Genomic DNA, 18,769 nt, shown 5'->3' with positions numbered 1-18,769 from the left:
GGTAACTGTGACATCACTCATGTTCTAATGTCCTTCTCTAAGAGCTCTTACTACTATCTACTCCCAGTTCCCCCTCCACCAGCACTGGTAACTGTGACATCACTCATGTTCTAACGTACTTCTCTAAGAGTTCTTACTACTATCTACTCCCAGCACCCCCACCCCCATCACTGGTAACTGTGACATCACTCAAGTTCTAATGTCCTTCTCTAAGAGCTCTTACTACTATCTACTCCCAGCTCCCCCTCCACCAGCACTGGTAACTGTGACAACACTCATGTTCTAATGTCCTTCTCTAAGAGCTCTTACTACTATGTACTCCCAGCACCCCTACACCAGCACTGGTAACTGTGACATCACTCATGTTCTAATGTCCTTCTCTAAGAGCTCGTACTACTATCTACTCCCAGCACACCTCCACCGGCACTGGTAACTGTGACATCACTCATGTTCTAATGTCCTTCTCTAAGAGCTCTTACTACTATGTACTCCCAGCACCGCTCCACCGGCACTGGTAACTGTGACATCACTCATGTTCTAATGTCCTTCTCTAAGAGCTCTTACTACTATCTACTCCCAGCTCCCCTCCACCAGAGCTGGTAACTGTGACATCACTCATGTTCTAATGTCCTTCTCTAAGAGCTCGTACTACTATCTACTCCCAGCACCCCTCCACCGGCACTGGTAACTGTGACATCACTCAAGTTCTAATGTCCTTCACTAAGAGCTCTTACTACTATCTACTCCCAGCACCCCTCCAGCAGCACTGGTAACTGTGACATCACTCATGTTCTAATGTCGTTCTCTAAGAGCTCTCACTACTATCTACTCCCAGCACCCCCTCCACCAGCACTGGTAACTGTGACATCACTCATGTTCTAATGTCCTTCTCTAAGAGCTCTTACTACTATCTACTCCCAGCACCCCTCAACCAGCACTGGTAACTGTGACATCACTCATGTTCTAATATCCTTCTCTAAGAGCTCATACTACTATCCACTCCCAGCTCCCCCTCCACCAGAGCTGGTAACTGTGACATCACTCATGTTCTAATGTCCTTCTCTAAGAGCTCTTACTACTATCTACTCCCAGCACCCCTCAACCAGCACTGGTAACTGTGACATCACTCATGTTCTAATGTCCTTCTCTAAGAGCTCTTACTACTATCTACTCCCAGCTCCCCCTCCACCAGCACTGGTAACTGTGACATCACTCATGTTCTAATGTCCTTCTCTAAGAGCTCGTACTACTATCTACTCCCAGCTCGCCCTCCACCAGAGCTGGTAACTGTGACATCACTCATGTTCTAATGTCCTTCTCTAAGAGCTCTTACTACTATCTACTCCCAGCACCCCTCCACCAGCACTGGTAACTGTGACATCACTCATGTTCTAATGTCCTTCTCTAAGAGCTCTTACTACTATCTACTCCCTGCACCCCCTCCACCAGCACTGGTAACTGTGACATCACTCATGTTCTAATGTCCTTCTCTAAGAGTTCTTACTATCTACGCCCAGCACCCCTCCACCAGCACTGGTAACTGTGACATCACTCATGTTCTAATGTCCTTCTCTAAGAGCTCTTACTACTATCTACTCCCAGCTCCCCCTCCACCAGCACTGGTAACTGTGACATCACTCATGTTCTAATGTCCTTCTCTAAGAGCTCTTACTACTTACTACTCCCAGTTCCCCCTCCACCAGCACTGGTAACTGTGACATCACTCATGTTCTAACGTCCTTCTCTAAGAGTTCTTACTACTATCTACTCCCAGCACCCCCTCCACCAGCACTGGTAACTGTGACATCACTCAAGTTCTAATGTCCTTCTCTAAGAACTCTTACTACTATCTACTCCCAGCTCCCCCTCCACCAGCACTGGTTACAGTGACAACACTCATGTTCTACTGTCCTTCTCTAAGAGCTCGTACTACTATCTACTCCCAGCTCCCCCTACACCAGCACTGGTAACTGTGACAACACTCATGTTCTAATGTCCTTCTCTAAGAGCTCTTACTACTATCTACTCCCAGCTCCCCCTCCACCAGCACTGGTAACTGTGACAACACTCATGTTCTAATGTCCTTCTCTAAGAGCTCTTACTACTATCTACTCCCAGCACCCCCTCCACCAGAGCAGGTAACTGTGACATCACTCATGTTCTAATGTCCGTCTCTAAGAGCTCTTACTGCTATCCACTCCCAGCACCCCTCCACCAGCACTGGTAACTGTGACATCACTCATGTTCTAATGTCCTTCTCTAAGAGCTCTTACTACTATCTACTCCCAGTTCCCCCTCCACCAGCACTGGTAACTCTGACATCACTCATGTTCTAATGTCCTTCTCTAAGAGCTCGTACTACTATCTACTCCAGGCACCCCTCCACCAGCACTGGTAACTGTGACATCACTCATGTTCTAATGTCCTTCTCTAAGAGCTCTTACTACTATCTACTCCCAGTACCCCCTCCAACTGCACTGGTAACTGTGACATCACTCATGTTCTAATGTCCTTCTCTAAGAGCTCTTACTACTATCTACTCCCAGCTCCCCCTCCACCAGCACTGGTAACTGTGACATCACTCATGTTCTAATGTCCTTCTCTAAGAGCTCGTACTACTATCTACTCCCAGCACCCCTCCACCAGCACTGGTAACAGTGACAACACTCATGTTCTAATGTCCTTCTCTAAGAGCTCTTACTACTATCTACTCCCAGTACCCCCTCCACATGCACTGGTAACTGTGACATCACTCATGATCTAATGTCCTTCTCTAAGAGCTCGTACTACTATCTACTCCCAGCACCCCTCCACCAGCACTGGTAACTGTGACATCACTCATGTTCTAATGTCCTTCTCTAATAGTTCTTACTACTATCTACTCCCAGCACCCCGTCCACCGGCATTGGTAACTGTGACATCACTCATTTTCTAATGTCCTTCTCTAAGAGCTCTTACTACTATCTACTCCCAGCTCCCCCTCCACCAGCACTGGTAACTGTGACAACACTCATGTTCTAATGTCCTTCTCTAAGAGCTCTTACTACTATCTACTCCCAGCACCCCCTCCACCAGCACTGGTAACTGTGCCATCACTCATGTTCTAAGGTCCTTCTCTAAGAGCTCTTACTACTATCTACTCCCAGCACCCCCGTCCACCGGCACTGGTAACTGTGACATCACTCATGTTCTAATGTCCTTCTCTAAGAGCTCTTACTACTATCTACTCCCCGCTCCCCCCCCCACCGGCACTGGTAACTGTGACATCACTCATGTTCTAATGTCCTTCTCTAAGAGCTCTTACTACTATCTATCCCAGCTCCCCCACCAACAGCACTGGTAACTGTGACAACACTCATGTTCTAATGTCCTTCTCTAAGAGCTCTTACTACTATCTACTCCCAGCACCCCTCCACCGGCACTGGTAACTGTGACATCACTCATGTTCTAATGTCCTTCTCTAAGAGCTCTTACTACTATCTACTCCCAGCTCCCCCTCCACCAGCACTGGTAACTGTGACATCACTCATGTTCTAATGTCCTTCTCTAAGAGCTCTTACTACTATCTACTCCCAGCACCCCTCCACCGGCACTGGTAACTGTGACATCACTCATGTTCTAATGTCCTTCTCTAAGAGCTCTTCCTACTATCTACTCCCAGTTCCCCCTCCACCAGAGCTGGTAACTGTGACATCACTCATGTTCTAACGTCTTCTATAAGAGTTCTTACTACTATCTACTCCCAGCAACCCCACCCCCATCACTGGTAACTGTGACATCACTCAAGTTCTAATGTCCTTCTCTAAGAGCTCTTACTACTATCTACTCCCAGCTCCCCCTCCACCAGCACTGGTAACTGTGACAACACTCATGTTCTAATGTCCTTCTCTAAGAGCTCTTACTATTATGTACTCCCAGCAACCCTACACCAGCACTGGTAACTGTGTCATCACTCATGTTCTAATGTCCTTCTCTAAGAGCTCGTACTACTATCTACTCCCAGCACACCTCCACCGGCACTGGTAACTGTGACATCACTCATGTTCTAATGTCCTTCTCTAAGAGCTCTTACTACTATCTACTCCCAGCACCCCTCCACCTGCACTGGTAACTGTGACATCACTCAAGTTCTAATGTCCTTCTCTAAGAGCTCTTACTACTATCTACTCCCAGCTCCCCTCCACCAGAGCTGGTAACTGTGACATCACTCATGTTCTAATGTCCTTCTCTAAGAGCTCTTACTACTATCTACTCCCAGCACCCCTCCACCGGCACTGGTAACTGTGACATCACTCAAGTTCTAATGTCCTTCATGAAGAGCTCTTACTACTATCTACTCCCAGCACCCCTCCAGCAGCACTGGTAACTGTGACATCACTCATGTTCTAATGTCGTTCTCTAAGAGCTCTCACTACTATCTACTCCCAGCACCCCTCCACCGGCACTGGTAACTGTGACAACACTCATGTTCTAATGTCCTTCTCTAAGAGTTCTTACTACTATCTACTACCAGCACCCCCTCTACCAGCACCGGTAACTGTGACATCACTCATGTTCTAATATCCTTCTCTAAGAGCTCTTACCACTATCTACTCCCAACTCCCCCTCCACCCGCACTGGTAACTGTGACATCACTCATGTTCTAATGTCCTTCTCTAAGAGTTCTTACCACTATCTACTCCCAGCACCCCCTCCACCAGCACTGGTAACTGTGACATCACTCATGTTCTAATATCCTTCTCTAAGAGCTCTTACCACTATCTACTCCCAGCTCCCCCTCCACCCGCACTGGTAACTGTGACATCACTCATGTTCTAATGTCCTTCTCTAAGAGTTCTTACTACTATCTACTCCCAGCACCCCCTCCACCTGCACTGGTAACTGTGACATCACTCATGTTCTAATGTCCTTCTCTAAGAGCTCTTACTACTACCTACTCCCAGCTCCCCTCCACCAGCACTGGTAACTGTGACATCACTCATGTTCTAATGTCCTTCTCTATGAGCTCTTACTACTATCCACTCCCAGCACCCCCTCCACCTGCACTGGTAACTGTGACATCACTCATGTTCTAATGTCCTTCTCTAAGAGCTCTTACTACTATCTACTCCCAGCACCCCCTCCACTAGAGCTGGTAATGTGACATCACTCATGTTCTAATGTCCTTCTCTAAGAGCTCTTACTACTATCTACTCCCAGCACCCCCTCCACCAGCACTGGTAAGTGTGACATCACTTATGTTCTAATGTCCTTCTCTAAGAGCTCTTACTAGTATCTACTCCCAGCTCCCCCCCCCCCTGCACTGGTAACTGTGACATCACTCATGTTCTAATATCCTTCTCTAAGAGCTCTTACTACTATCTAGTCCCAGCACCCCCTCCACCAGCACTGGTAACTGTGACATCACTCATGTTCTAATGTCCTTCTCTAATAGCTCTTAGTACTATCTACTCCCAGTACCCCCTCCACCAGCACTGGTAACTGTGACATCACTCATGTTCTAATGTCCTTCTCTAAGAGCTCTTACTACTATCTACTCCCAGCACCCGTCCACCAGCACTGGTAACTGTGACATCACTCATGTTCTAATGTCCTTCTCTAAGAGCTCTTACTACTATCTACTCCCAGCTCCCCCCCCACCTACACTGGTAACTGTGACATCACTCATGTTCTAACGTCCTTCTCTAAGAGCTCTTACTACTATCTACTCCCAGCACCCCTCCACCAGCACTGGTAACAGTGACAACACTCATGTTCTAATGTCCTTCTCTAAGAGCTCTTACTACTATCTACTCCCAGCTCCCCCACCACCTGCACTGGTAACTGTGACATCACTCATGTTCTAATATCCTTCTCTAAGAGCTCTTACTACTATCTACTCCCAGCTCCCCCCCCCACCTGCACTGGTAACTGTGACAACACTCATGTTCTAATGTCCTTCTCTAAGAGCTCTTACTACTATCTACTCCCAGCACCCCCTCCACCTGCACTGGTAACAGTGACAACACTCATGTTCTAATGTCCTTCTCTAAGAGCTCTTACTACTATCTACTCCCAGCACCCCTCCACCAGCACTGGAAACTGTGACATCACTCATGTTCTAATGTCCTCCTCTAAGAGCTCTTACTACTATCTACTCCCAGCACCCCTCCACCAGCACTGGTAACTGTGACATCACTCATGTTCTAATGTCCTTCTCTAAGAGCTCTTACTACTATCTACTCCCAGCACCCCCTCCACCAGAGCTGGTAACTGTGACATCACTCATGTTCTAATGTCCTTCTCTAAGAGCTCTTACTACTATCTACTCCCAGCACCCCTCCACCGGCACTGGTAACTGTGACATCACTCATGTTCTAATGTCCTTCTCTAAGAGCTCTTACTACTATCTACTCCCAGCACCCCCTCCACCAGCACTGGTAACTGTGACATCACTCATGTTCTAATGTCCTTCTCTAAGAGCTCTTACTACTATCTACTCCCAGTTCCCCTCCACCGGCACTGGTAACTGTGACATCACTCATGTTCTAATGTCCTTCTCTAAGAGCTCTTACTACTATCTACTCCCAGCACCCCCTCCACCAGCACTGGTAACTGTGACATCACTCATGTTCTAATGTCCTTCTCTAAGAGTTCTTACTACTATCTACTCCCAGCACCCCTCCACCGGCACTGGTAACTGTGACATCACTCATGTTCTAATGTCCTTCTCTAAGAGCTCTTACTACTATCTACTCCCAGTTCCCCCTCCACCAGCACTGGTAACTGTGACATCACTCATGTTCTAATGTCCTTCTCTAAGAGCTCTTACTACTATCTACTCCCAGCACCCCTCCACCGGCACTGGTACCTGTGACATCACTCATGTTCTAATGTCCTTCTCTAAGAGCTCTTACTACTATCTACTCCCAGTACCCCCTCCACCAGCACTGGTAACTGTGACATCACTCATGTTCTAATGTCCTTCTCTAAGAGCTCTTACTACTATCCACTAACAGCTCCCCCTCCACCAGAGCTGGTAACTGTGACATCACTCATGTTCTAATGTCCTTCTCTAAGAGCTCTTACTACTATCTACTCCCAGCACCCCCTCCACCAGCACTGGTAACTGTGACATCACTCATGTTCTAATGTCCTTCTCTAAGAGCTCTTACTACTATCCACTCCCAGCACCCCCTCCACCAGAGCTGGTAACTGTGACATCACTCATGTTCTAATGTCCTTCTCTAAGAGCTCGTACTACTATCTACTCCCAGCACCCCTCCACCAGCACTGGTTACTGTGACATCACTCATGTTCTAATGTCCTTCTCTAAGAGCTCTTACTACTATCTACTCCCTGCACCCCCTCCACCAGCACTGGTAACTGTGACATCACTCATGTTCTAATGTCCTTCTCTAAGAGTTCTTACTATCTACGCCCAGCACCCCTCCACCAGCACTGGTAACTGTGACATCACTCATGTTCTAATGTCCTTCTCTAAGAGCTCTTACTACTATCTACTCCCAGCTCCCCCTCCACCAGCACTGGTAACTGTGACATCACTCATGTTCTAATGTCCTTCTCTAAGAGCTCTTACTACTATCTACTCCCAGTTCCCCCTCCACCAGCACTGGTAACTGTGACATCACTCATGTTCTAATGTCCTTCTCTAAGAGTTCTTACTACTATCTACTCCCAGCACCCCCTCCACCAGCACTGGTAACTGTGACATCACTCAAGTTCTAATGTCCTTCTCTAAGAGCTCTTACTACTATCTACTCCCAGCTCCCCCTCCACCAGCACTGGTTACAGTGACAACACTCATGTTCTAATGTCCTTCTCTAAGAGCTCTTACTACTATCTACTCCCAGCTCCCTCTCCACCAGCACTGGTAACTGTGACAACACTCATGTTCTAATGTCCTTCTCTAAGAGTTCTTACTACTATCTACTCCCAGCTCCCCCTCCACCAGCACTGGTAACTGTGACAACACTCATGTTCTAATGTCCTTCTCTAAGAGCTCTTACTACTATCTACTCCCAGCACCCGTCCACCAGCACTGGTAACTGTGACATCACTCATGTTCTAATGTCCTTCTCTAAGAGCTCTTACTACTATCTATTCCCTGCACCCCCTCCACCAGCACTGGTAACTGTGACATCACTCATGTTCTAATGTCCTTCTCTAAGAGTTCTTACTATCTACGCCCAGCACCCCTCCACCAGAGCTGGTAAATGTGACATCACTCATGTTCTAATGTCCTTCTCTAAGAGCTCTTACTACTATCTACTCCCAGCACCCCCTCCACCAGCACTGGTAACTGTGACATCACTCATGTTCTAATGTCCTTCTCTAAGAGCTCTTACTACTATCTACTCCCAGTTCCCCCTCCACCAGCACTGGTAACTGTGACATCACTCATGTTCTAACGTCCTTCTCTAAGAGTTCTTACTACTATCTACTCCCAGCACCCCCTCCACCAGCACTGGTAACTGTGACATCACTCAAGTTCTAATGTCCTTCTCTAAGAGCTCTTACTACTATCTACTCCCAGCTCCCCCTCCACCAGCACTGGTTACAGTGACAACACTCATGTTCTAATGTCCTTCTCTAAGAGCTCTTACTACTATCTACTCCCAGCTCCCCCTCCACCAGCCCTGGTAACTGTGACAACACTCATGTTCTAATGTCCTTCTCTAAGAGTTCTTACTACTATCTACTCCCAGCTCCCCCTCCACCAGCACGGGTAACTGTGACATCACTCATATTCTAATGTCCTTCTCTAAGAGCTCTTACTACTATCTACTCCCAGCACCCCCCTCCACCAGAGCTGGTAACTGTGACATCACTCATGTTCTAATGTCCTTCTCTAAGAGCTCTTACTGCTATCCACTCCCAGCACCCCTCCACCAGCACTGGTAACTGTGACATCACTCATGTTCTAATGTCCTTCTCTAAGAGCTCTTACTACTATCTACTCCCAGTACCCCCTCCACCTGCACTGGTAACTCTGACATCACTCATGTTCTAATGTCCTTCTCTAAGAGGTCGTACTACTATCTACTCCAGGCACCCCTCCACCAGCACTGGTAACTGTGACATCACTCATGTTCTAATGTCCTTCTCTAAGAGCTCTTACTACTATCTACTCCCAGCACCCCCTCCACCTGCACTGGTAACTGTGACATCACTCATGTTCTAATGTCCTTCTCTAAGAGCTCTTACTACTATCTACTCCCAGCACCCCTCCACCAGCACTGGTAACTGTGACATCACTCATGTTCTAATGTCCTTCTCTAAGAGCTCTTACTACTATCTACTCCCAGCTCCCCCACCACCTGCACTGGTAACTGTGACATCACTCATGTTCTAATATCCTTCTCTAAGAGCTCTTACTACTATCTACTCCCAGTTCCCCCCCCACCTGCACTGGTAACTGTGACATCACTCATGATCTAATGTCCTTCTCTAAGAGCTCGTACTACTATCTACTCCCAGCACCCCTCCACCAGCACTGGTAACTGTGACATCACTCATGTTCTAATGTCCTTCTCTAATAGCTCTTAGTACTATCTACTCCCAGTACCCCCCTCCACCAGCACTGGTAACTGTGACATCACTCATGTTCTAATGTCCTTCTCTAAGAGCTCTTACTACTATCTACTCCCAGCACCCGTCCACCAGCACTGGTAACTGTGACATCACTCATGTTCTAATGTCCTTCTCTAAGAGCTCTTACTACTATCTACTCCCAGCTCCCCCCCCCACCTACACTGGTAACTGTGACATCACTCATGTTCTAACGTCCTTCTCTAAGAGCTCTTACTACTATCTACTCCCAGCACCCCTCCACCAGCACTGGTAACAGTGACAACACTCATGTTCTAATGTCCTTCTCTAAGAGCTCTTACTACTATCTACTCCCAGCTCCCCCACCACCTGCACTGGTAACTGTGACATCACTCATGTTCTAATATCCTTCTCTAAGAGCTCTTACTACTATCTACTCCCAGCTCCCCCCCCACCTGCACTGGTAACTGTGACAACACTCATGTTCTAATGTCCTTCTCTAAGAGCTCTTACTACTATCTACTCCCAGCACCCCCTCCACCTGCACTGGTAACAGTGACAACACTCATGTTCTAATGTCCTTCTCTAAGAGCTCTTACTACTATCTACTCCCAGCACCCCTCCACCAGCACTGGAAACTGTGACATCACTCATGTTCTAATGTCCTCCTCTAAGAGCTCTTACTACTATCTACTCCCAGCACCCCTCCACCAGCACTGGTAACTGTGACATCACTCATGTTCTAATGTCCTTCTCTAAAAGCTCTTACTACTATCTACTCCCAGCACCCCCTCCACTAGAGCTGGTAACTGTGACATCACTCATGTTCTAATGTCCTTCTCTAAGAGCTCTTACTACTATCTACTCCAAGCACCCTCTCCACCGGCACTGGTAACTGTGACATCACTCATGTTCTAATGTCCTTCTCTAAGAGCTCTTACTACTATCTACTCCCAGTTCCCCCTCCACCAGCACTGGTAACTGTGACATCACTCATGTTCTAATATCCTTCTCTAAGAGCTCTTACTACTATCTACTCCCAGTTCCCCTCCACCGGCACTGGTAACTGTGACATCACTCATGTTCTAATGTCCTTCTCTAAGAGCTCTTACTACTATCTACTCCCAGCACCCCCTCCACCTGCACTGGTAACTGTGACATCACTCATGTTCTAATGTCCTTCTCTAAGAGTTCTTACTACTATCTACTCCCAGCACCCCTCCACCGGCACTGGTAACTGTGACATCACTCATATTCTAATGTCCTTCTCTAAGAGCTCTTACTACTATCTACTCCCAGTTTCCCTCCACCCGCACTGGTAACTGTGACATCACTCATGTTCTAATGTCCTTCTCTAAGAGCTCTTACTACTATCTACTCCCAGCACCCCTCCACCGGCACTGGTAACTGTGACATCACTCATGTTCTAATGTCCTTCTCTAAGAGCTCTTACTACTATCTACTCCCAGTACCCCCCTCCACCAGCACTGGTAACTGTGACATCACTCATGTTCTAATGTCCTTCTCTAAGAGCTCTTACTACTATCCACTCCCAGCACCCCCTCCACCAGAGCTGGTAACTGTGACATCACTCATGTTCTAATGTCCTTCTCTAAGAGCTCTTACTACTATCTACTCCCAGCACCCCCTCCACCAGCACTGGTAACTGTGACATCACTCATGTTCTAATGTCCTTCTCTAAGAGCTCTTACTACTATCCACTCCCAGCTCCCCCTCCACCAGAGCTGGTAACTGTGACATCACTCATGTTCTAATGTCCTTCTCTAAGAGCTCGTACTACTATCTACTCCCAGCACCCCTCCACCAGCACTGGTTACTGTGACATCACTCATGTTCTAATGTCCTTCTCTAAGAGTTCTTACTACTATCTACTCCCAGCACCCCCTCCACCAGCACTGGTAACTGTGACATCACTCATGTTCTAATGTCCTTCTCTAAGAGTTCTTACTATCTACGCCCAGCACCCCTCCACCGGCACTGGTAACTGTGACATCACTCATGTTCTAATGTCCTTCTCTAAGAGCTCTTACTACTATCTACTCCCAGCTCCCCCTCCACCAGCACTGGTAACTGTGACATCACTCATGTTCTAATGTCCTTCTCTAAGAGCTCTTACTACTATCTACTCCCAGCTGCCCCTCCACCAGCACTGGTAACTGTGACATCACTCATGTTCTAATGTCCTTCTCTAAGAGTTCTTACTACTATCTACTCCCAGCACCCCCTCCACCAGCACTGGTAACTGTGACATCACTCAAGTTCTAATGTCCTTCTCTAAGAGCTCTTACTACTATCTACTCCCAGCTCCCCCTCCACCAGCACTGGTAACAGTGACAACACTCATGTTCTAATGTCCTTCTCTAAGAGCTCTTACTACTATCTACTCCCAGCTCCCTCTCCACCAGCACTGGTAACTGTGACAACACTCATGTTCTAATGTCCTTCTCTAAGAGCTCTTACTACTATCTACTCCCAGCTCCCCCTCCACCAGCACTGGTAACTGTGACAACACTCATGTTCTAATGTCCTTCTCTAAGAGCTCTTACTACTATCTACTCCCAGCACCCGTCCACCAGCACTGGTAACTGTGACATCACTCATGTTCTAATGTCCTTCTCTAAGAGCTCTTACTACTATCTATTCCCTGCACCCCCTCCACCAGCACTGGTAACTGTGACATCACTCATGTTCTAATGTCCTTCTCTAAGAGATCTTACTATCTACGCCCAGCACCCCTCCACCAGCACTGGTAACTGTGACATCACTCATGTTCTAATGTCCTTCTCTAAGAGCTCTTACTACTATCTACTCCCAGCTCCCCCTCCACCAGCACTGGTAACTGTGACATCACTCATGTTCTAATGTCCTTCTCTAAGAGCTCTTACTACTATCTACTCCCAGTTCCCCTCCACCAGCACTGGTAACTGTGACATCACTCATGTTCTAATGTCCTTCTCTAAGAGTTCTTACTACTATCTACTCCCAGCACCCCCTCCACCAGCACTGGTAACTGTGACATCACTCATGTTCTAATGTCCTTCTCTAAGAGCTCTTACTACTATCTACTCCCAGCTCCCCCTCCACCAGCACTGGTTACAGTGACAACACTCATGTTCTAATGTCCTTCTCTAAGAGCTCTTACTACTATCTACTCCCAGCTCCCCCTCCACCAGCACTGGTAACTGTGACAACACTCATGTTCTAATGTCCTTCTCTAAGAGCTCTTACTACTATCTACTCCCAGCTCCCCCTCCACCAGCACGGGTAACTGTGACAACACTCATGTTCTAATGTCCTTCTCTAAGAGCTCTTACTACTATCTACTCCCAGCACCCCCTCCACCAGAGCTGGTATCTGTGACATCACTCATGTTCTAATGTCCTTCTCTAAGAGCTCTTACTGCTATCCACTCCCAGCACCCCTCCACCAGCACTGGTAACTGTGACATCACTCATGTTCTAATGTCCTTCTCTAAGAGCTCTTACTACTATCTACTCCCAGTACCCCCTCCACCTGCACTGGTAACTCTGACATCACTCATGTTCTAATGTCCTTCTCTAAGAGGTCGTACTACTATCTACTCCAGGCACCCCATCCACCAGCACTGGTAACTGTGACATCACTCATGTTCTAATGTCCTTCTCTAAGAGCTCTTACTACTATCTACTCCCAGCACCCCCTCCACCTGCACTGGTAACTGTGACATCACTCATGTTCTAATGTCCTTCTCTAAGAGCTCTTACTACTATCTACTCCCAGCTCCCCCTCCACCAGCACTGGTAACTGTGACATCACTCATGTTCTAATGTCCTTCTCTAAGAGCTCGTACTACTATCTACTCCCAACACCCCTCCACCAGCACTGGTAACAGTGACAACACTCATGTTCTAATGTCCTTCTCTAAGAGCTCTTACTACTATCTACTCCCAGTTCCCCCCCCACCTGCACTGGTAACTGTGACATCACTCATGATCTAATGTCCTTCTCTAAGAGCTCGTACTACTATCTACTCCCAGCACCCCTCCACCAGCACTGGTAACTGTGACATCACTCATGTTCTAATGTCCTTCTCTAATAGTTCTTACTACTATCTACTCCCAGCACCCCGTCCACCGGCACTGGTAACTGTGACATCACTCATTTTCTATTGTCCTTCTCTAAGAGCTCTTACTACTATCTACTCCCAGCTCCCCCTCCACCGGCACTGGTAACTGTGACATCACTCATGTTCTAATGTCCTTCTCTAAGAGCTCTTACTACTATCTACTCCCAGCACCCCCTCCACCAGCACTGGTAACTGTGACATCACTCATGTTCTAATGTCCTTCTCTAAGAGCTCTTACTACTATCTACTCCCAGCTCCCCCCCCCACCGGCACTGGTAACTGTGACATCACTCATGTTCTAATGTCCTTCTCTAAGAGCTCTTACTACTATCTACTCCCAGCTCCCCCTCCAACCGCACTGGTAACTGTGACAACACTCATGTTCTAATGTCCTTCTCTAAGAGCTCTTACTACTATCTACTCCCAGCACCCCTCCACCGGCACTGGTAACTGTGACATCACTCATGTTCTAATGTCCTTCTCTAAGAGCTCTTACTACTATCTACTCCCAGCTGCCCCTCCACCAGCACTGGTAACTGTGACATCACTCATGTTCTAATGTCCTTCTCTAAGAGCTCTTACTACTATCTACTCCCAGTACCCCTCCACCGGCACTGGTAACTGTGACATCACTCATGTTCTAATGTCCTTCTCTAAGAGCTCTTACTACTATCTACTCCCAGCTCCCCTCCACCAGAGCTGGTAACTGTGACATCACTCATGTTCTAATGTCCTTCTCTAAGAGCTCTTACTACTATCTACTCCCAGCACCCCTCCACCCGCACTGGTAACTGTGACATCACGCAAGTTCTAATGTCCTTCATTAAGAGCTCTTACTACTATCTACTCCCAGCACCCCTCCAGCAGCACTGATAACTGTGACATCACTCATGTTCTAATGTCGTTCTCTAAGAGCTCTCACTACTATCTACTCCCAGCACCCCTCCACCGGCACGGGTAACAGTGACAACACTCATGTTCTAATGTCCTTCTCTAAGAGTTCTTACTACTATCTACTCCCAGCACCCCCTCCACCAGCACTGGTAACTGTGACATCACTCATGTTCTAATGTCCTTCTCTAAGAGTTCTTACTACTATCCACTCCCAGCACCCCCTCCACCTGCACTGGTAACTGTGACATCACTCATGTTCTAATATCCTTCTCTAAGAGCTCTTACCACTATCTACTCCCAGCTCCCCCTCCACCCGCACTGGTAACTGTGACATCACTCATGTTCTAATGTCCTTCTCTAAGAGTTCTTACCACTATCTACTCCCAGCACCCCCTCCACCAGCACTGGTAACTGTGACATCACTCATGTTCTAATATCCTTCTCTAAGAGCTCTTACCACTATCTACTCCCAGCTCCCCCTCCACCCGCACTGGTAACTGTGACATCACTCATGTTCTAATGTCCTTCTCTAAGAGTTCTTACCACTATCTACTCCCAGCACCCCCTCCACCAGCACTGGTAACTGTGACATCACTCATGTTCTAATGTCCTTCTCTAAGAGCTCTTACTACTACCTACTCCCAGCTCCCCTCCACCAGCACTGGTAACTGTGACATCACTCATGTTCTAATGTCCTTCTCTATGAGCTCTTACTACTATCCACTCCCAGCACCCCCTCCACCTGCACTGGTAACTGTGACATCACTCATGTTCTAATGTCCTTCTCTAAGAGCTCTTACTACTATCTACTCCCAGCACCCCCTCCACTAGAGCTGGTAATGTGACATCACTCATGTTCTAATGTCCTTCTCTAAGAGCTCTTACTACTATCTACTCCCAGCACCCCCTCCACCAGCACTGGTAACTGTGACATCACTTATGTTCTAATGTCCTTCTCTAAGAGCTCTTACTACTATCTACTCCCAGCTCCCCCCCCCCTGCACTGGTAACTGTGACATCACTCATGTTCTAATATCCTTCTCTAAGAGCTCTTACTACTATCTAGTCCCAGCACCCCCTCCACCAGCACTGGTAACTGTGACATCACTCATGTTCTAATGTCCTTCTCTAATAGCTCTTAGTACTATCTACTCCCAGTACCCCCTCCACCAGCACTGGTAACTGTGACATCACTCATGTTCTAATGTCCTTCTCTAAGAGCTCTTACTACTATCTACTCCCAGCACCCGTCCACCAGCACTGGTAACTGTGACATCACTCATGTTCTAATGTCCTTCTCTAAGAGCTCTTACTACTATCTACTCCCAGCTCCCCCCCCACCTACACTGGTAACTGTGACATCACTCATGTTCTAACGTCCTTCTCTAAGAGCTCTTACTACTATCTACTCCCAGCACCCCTCCACCAGCACTGGTAACAGTGACAACACTCATGTTCTAATGTCCTTCTCTAAGAGCTCTTACTACTATCTACTCCCAGCTCCCCCACCACCTGCACTGGTAACTGTGACATCACTCATGTTCTAATATCCTTCTCTAAGAGCTCTTACTACTATCTACTCCCAGCTCCCCCCCCACCTGCACTGGTAACTGTGACAACACTCATGTTCTAATGTCCTTCTCTAAGAGCTCTTACTACTATCTACTCCCAGCACCCCCCTCCACCTGCACTGGTAACAGTGACAACACTCATGTTCTAATGTCCTTCTCTAAGAGCTCTTACTACTATCTACTCCCAGCACCCCTCCACCAGCACTGGTAACTGTGACATCACTCATGTTCTAATGTCCTTCTCTAAGAGCTCTTACTACTATCTACTCCCAGCACCCCTCCACCAGCACTGGTAACTGTGACATCACTCATGTTCTAATGTCCTTCTCTAAGAGCTCTTACTACTATCTACTCCCAGCACCCCCTCCACCAGAGCTGGTAACTGTGACATCACTCATGTTCTAATGTCCTTCTCTAAGAGCTCTTACTACTATCTACTCTCAGCACCCTCTCCACCGGCACTGGTAACTGTGACATCACTCATGTTCTAATGTCCTTCTCTAAGAGCTCTTACTACTATCTACTCCCAGTTTCCCTCCACCCGCACTGGTAACTGTGATATCACACAAGTTCTAATGTCCTTCTCTAAGAGCTCTTACTACTATCTACTCCCAGTTCCCCTCCACCGGCACTGGTAACTGTGACATCACTCATGTTCTAATGTCCTTCTCTAAGAGCTCTTACTACTATCTACTCCCAGCACCCCCTCCACCGGCACTGGTAACTGTGACATCACTCATGTTCTAATGTCCTTCTCTAAGAGTTCTTACTACTATCTACTCCCAGCACCCCCTCCACCGGCACTGGTAACTGTGACATCACTCATGTTCTAATGTCCTTCTCTAAGAGCTCTTACTACTATCTACTCCCAGTTCCCCCTCCACCAGCACTGGTAACTGTGACATCACTCATGTTCTAATGTCCTTCTCTAAGAGCTCTTACTACTATCAACTCCCAGCACCCCTCCACCGGCACTGGTACCTGTGACATCACTCATGTTCTAATGTCCTTCTCTAAGAGCTCTTACTACTATCTACTCCCAGTACCCCCTCCACCAGCACTGGTAACTGTGACATCACTCATGTTCTAATGTCCTTCTCTAAGAGCTCTTACTACTATCCAGTAACAGCTCCCCCTCCACCAGAGCTGGTAACTGTGACATCACTCATGTTCTAATGTCCTTCTCTAAGAGCTCTTACTACTATCTACTCCCAGCACCCCCTCCACCAGCACTGGTAACTGTGACATCACTCATGTTCTAATGTCCTTCTCTAAGAGCTCTTACTACTATCCACTCCCAGCACCCCCTCCACCAGAGCTGGTAACTGTGACATCACTCATGTTCTAATGTCCTTCTCTAAGAGCTCGTACTACTATCTACTCCCAGCACCCCTCCACCAGCACTGGTTACTGTGACATCACTCATGTTCTAATGTCCTTCTCTAAGAGTTCTTACTACTATCTACTCCCAGCACCCCCTCCACCAGCACTGGTAACTGTGACATCACTCAAGTTCTAATGTCCTTCTCTAAGAGCTCTTACTACTATCTACTCCCAGCACCCCCTCCACCAGCACTGGTTACAGTGACAACACTCATGTTCTAATGTCCTTCTCTAAGAGCTCTTACTACTATCTACTCCCAGCTCCCCCTCCACCAGCACTGGTAACTGTGACAACACTCATGTTCTAATGTCCTTCTCTAAGAGCTCTTACTACTATCTACTCCCAGCTCCCCCTCCACCAGCACGGGTAACTGTGACAACACTCATGTTCTAATGTCCTTCTCTAAGAGCTCTTACTACTATCTACTCCCAGCACCCCCTCCACCAGAGCTGGTATCTGTGACATCACTCATGTTCTAATGTCCTTCTCTAAGAGCTCTTACTGCTATCCACTCCCAGCACCCCTCCACCAGCACTGGTAACTGTGACATCACTCATGTTCTAATGTCCTTCTCTAAGAGCTCTTACTACTATCTACTCCCAGTACCCCCTCCACCTGCACTGGTAACTCTGACATCACTCATGTTCTAATGTCCTTCTCTAAGAGGTCGTACTACTATCTACTCCAGGCACCCCTCCACCAGCACTGGTAACTGTGACATCACTCATGATCTAATGTCCTTCTCTAAGAGCTCTTACTACTATCTACTCCCAGCACCCCCTCCACCTGCACTGGTAACTGTGACATCACTCATGTTCTAATGTCCTTCTCTAAGAGCTCTTACTACTATCTACTCCCAGCACCCCCTCCACCAGCACTGGTAACTGTGACATCACTCATGTTCTAATGTCCTTCTCTAAGAGCTCTTACTACTATCTACTCCCAACACCCCTCCACCAGCACTGGTAACAGTGACAACACTCATGTTCTAATGTCCTTCTCTAAGAGCTCTTACTACTATCTACTCCCAGTTCCCCCCCCACCTGCACTGGTAACTGTGACATCACTCATGATCTAATGTCCTTCTCTAAGAGCTCGTACTACTATCTACTCCCAGCACCCCTCCACCAGCACTGGTAACTGTGACATCACTCATGTTCTAATGTCCTTCTCTAATAGTTCTTACTACTATCTACTCCCAGCACCCCGTCCACCGGCACTGGTAACTGTGACATCACTCAT

Source organism: Jaculus jaculus, chromosome 10, assembly GCF_020740685.1.
Source record: "Jaculus jaculus isolate mJacJac1 chromosome 10, mJacJac1.mat.Y.cur, whole genome shotgun sequence".
Taxonomy (NCBI): Eukaryota; Metazoa; Chordata; class Mammalia; order Rodentia; family Dipodidae; genus Jaculus; species Jaculus jaculus.
This window is presented reverse-complemented; position numbering follows the sequence as displayed.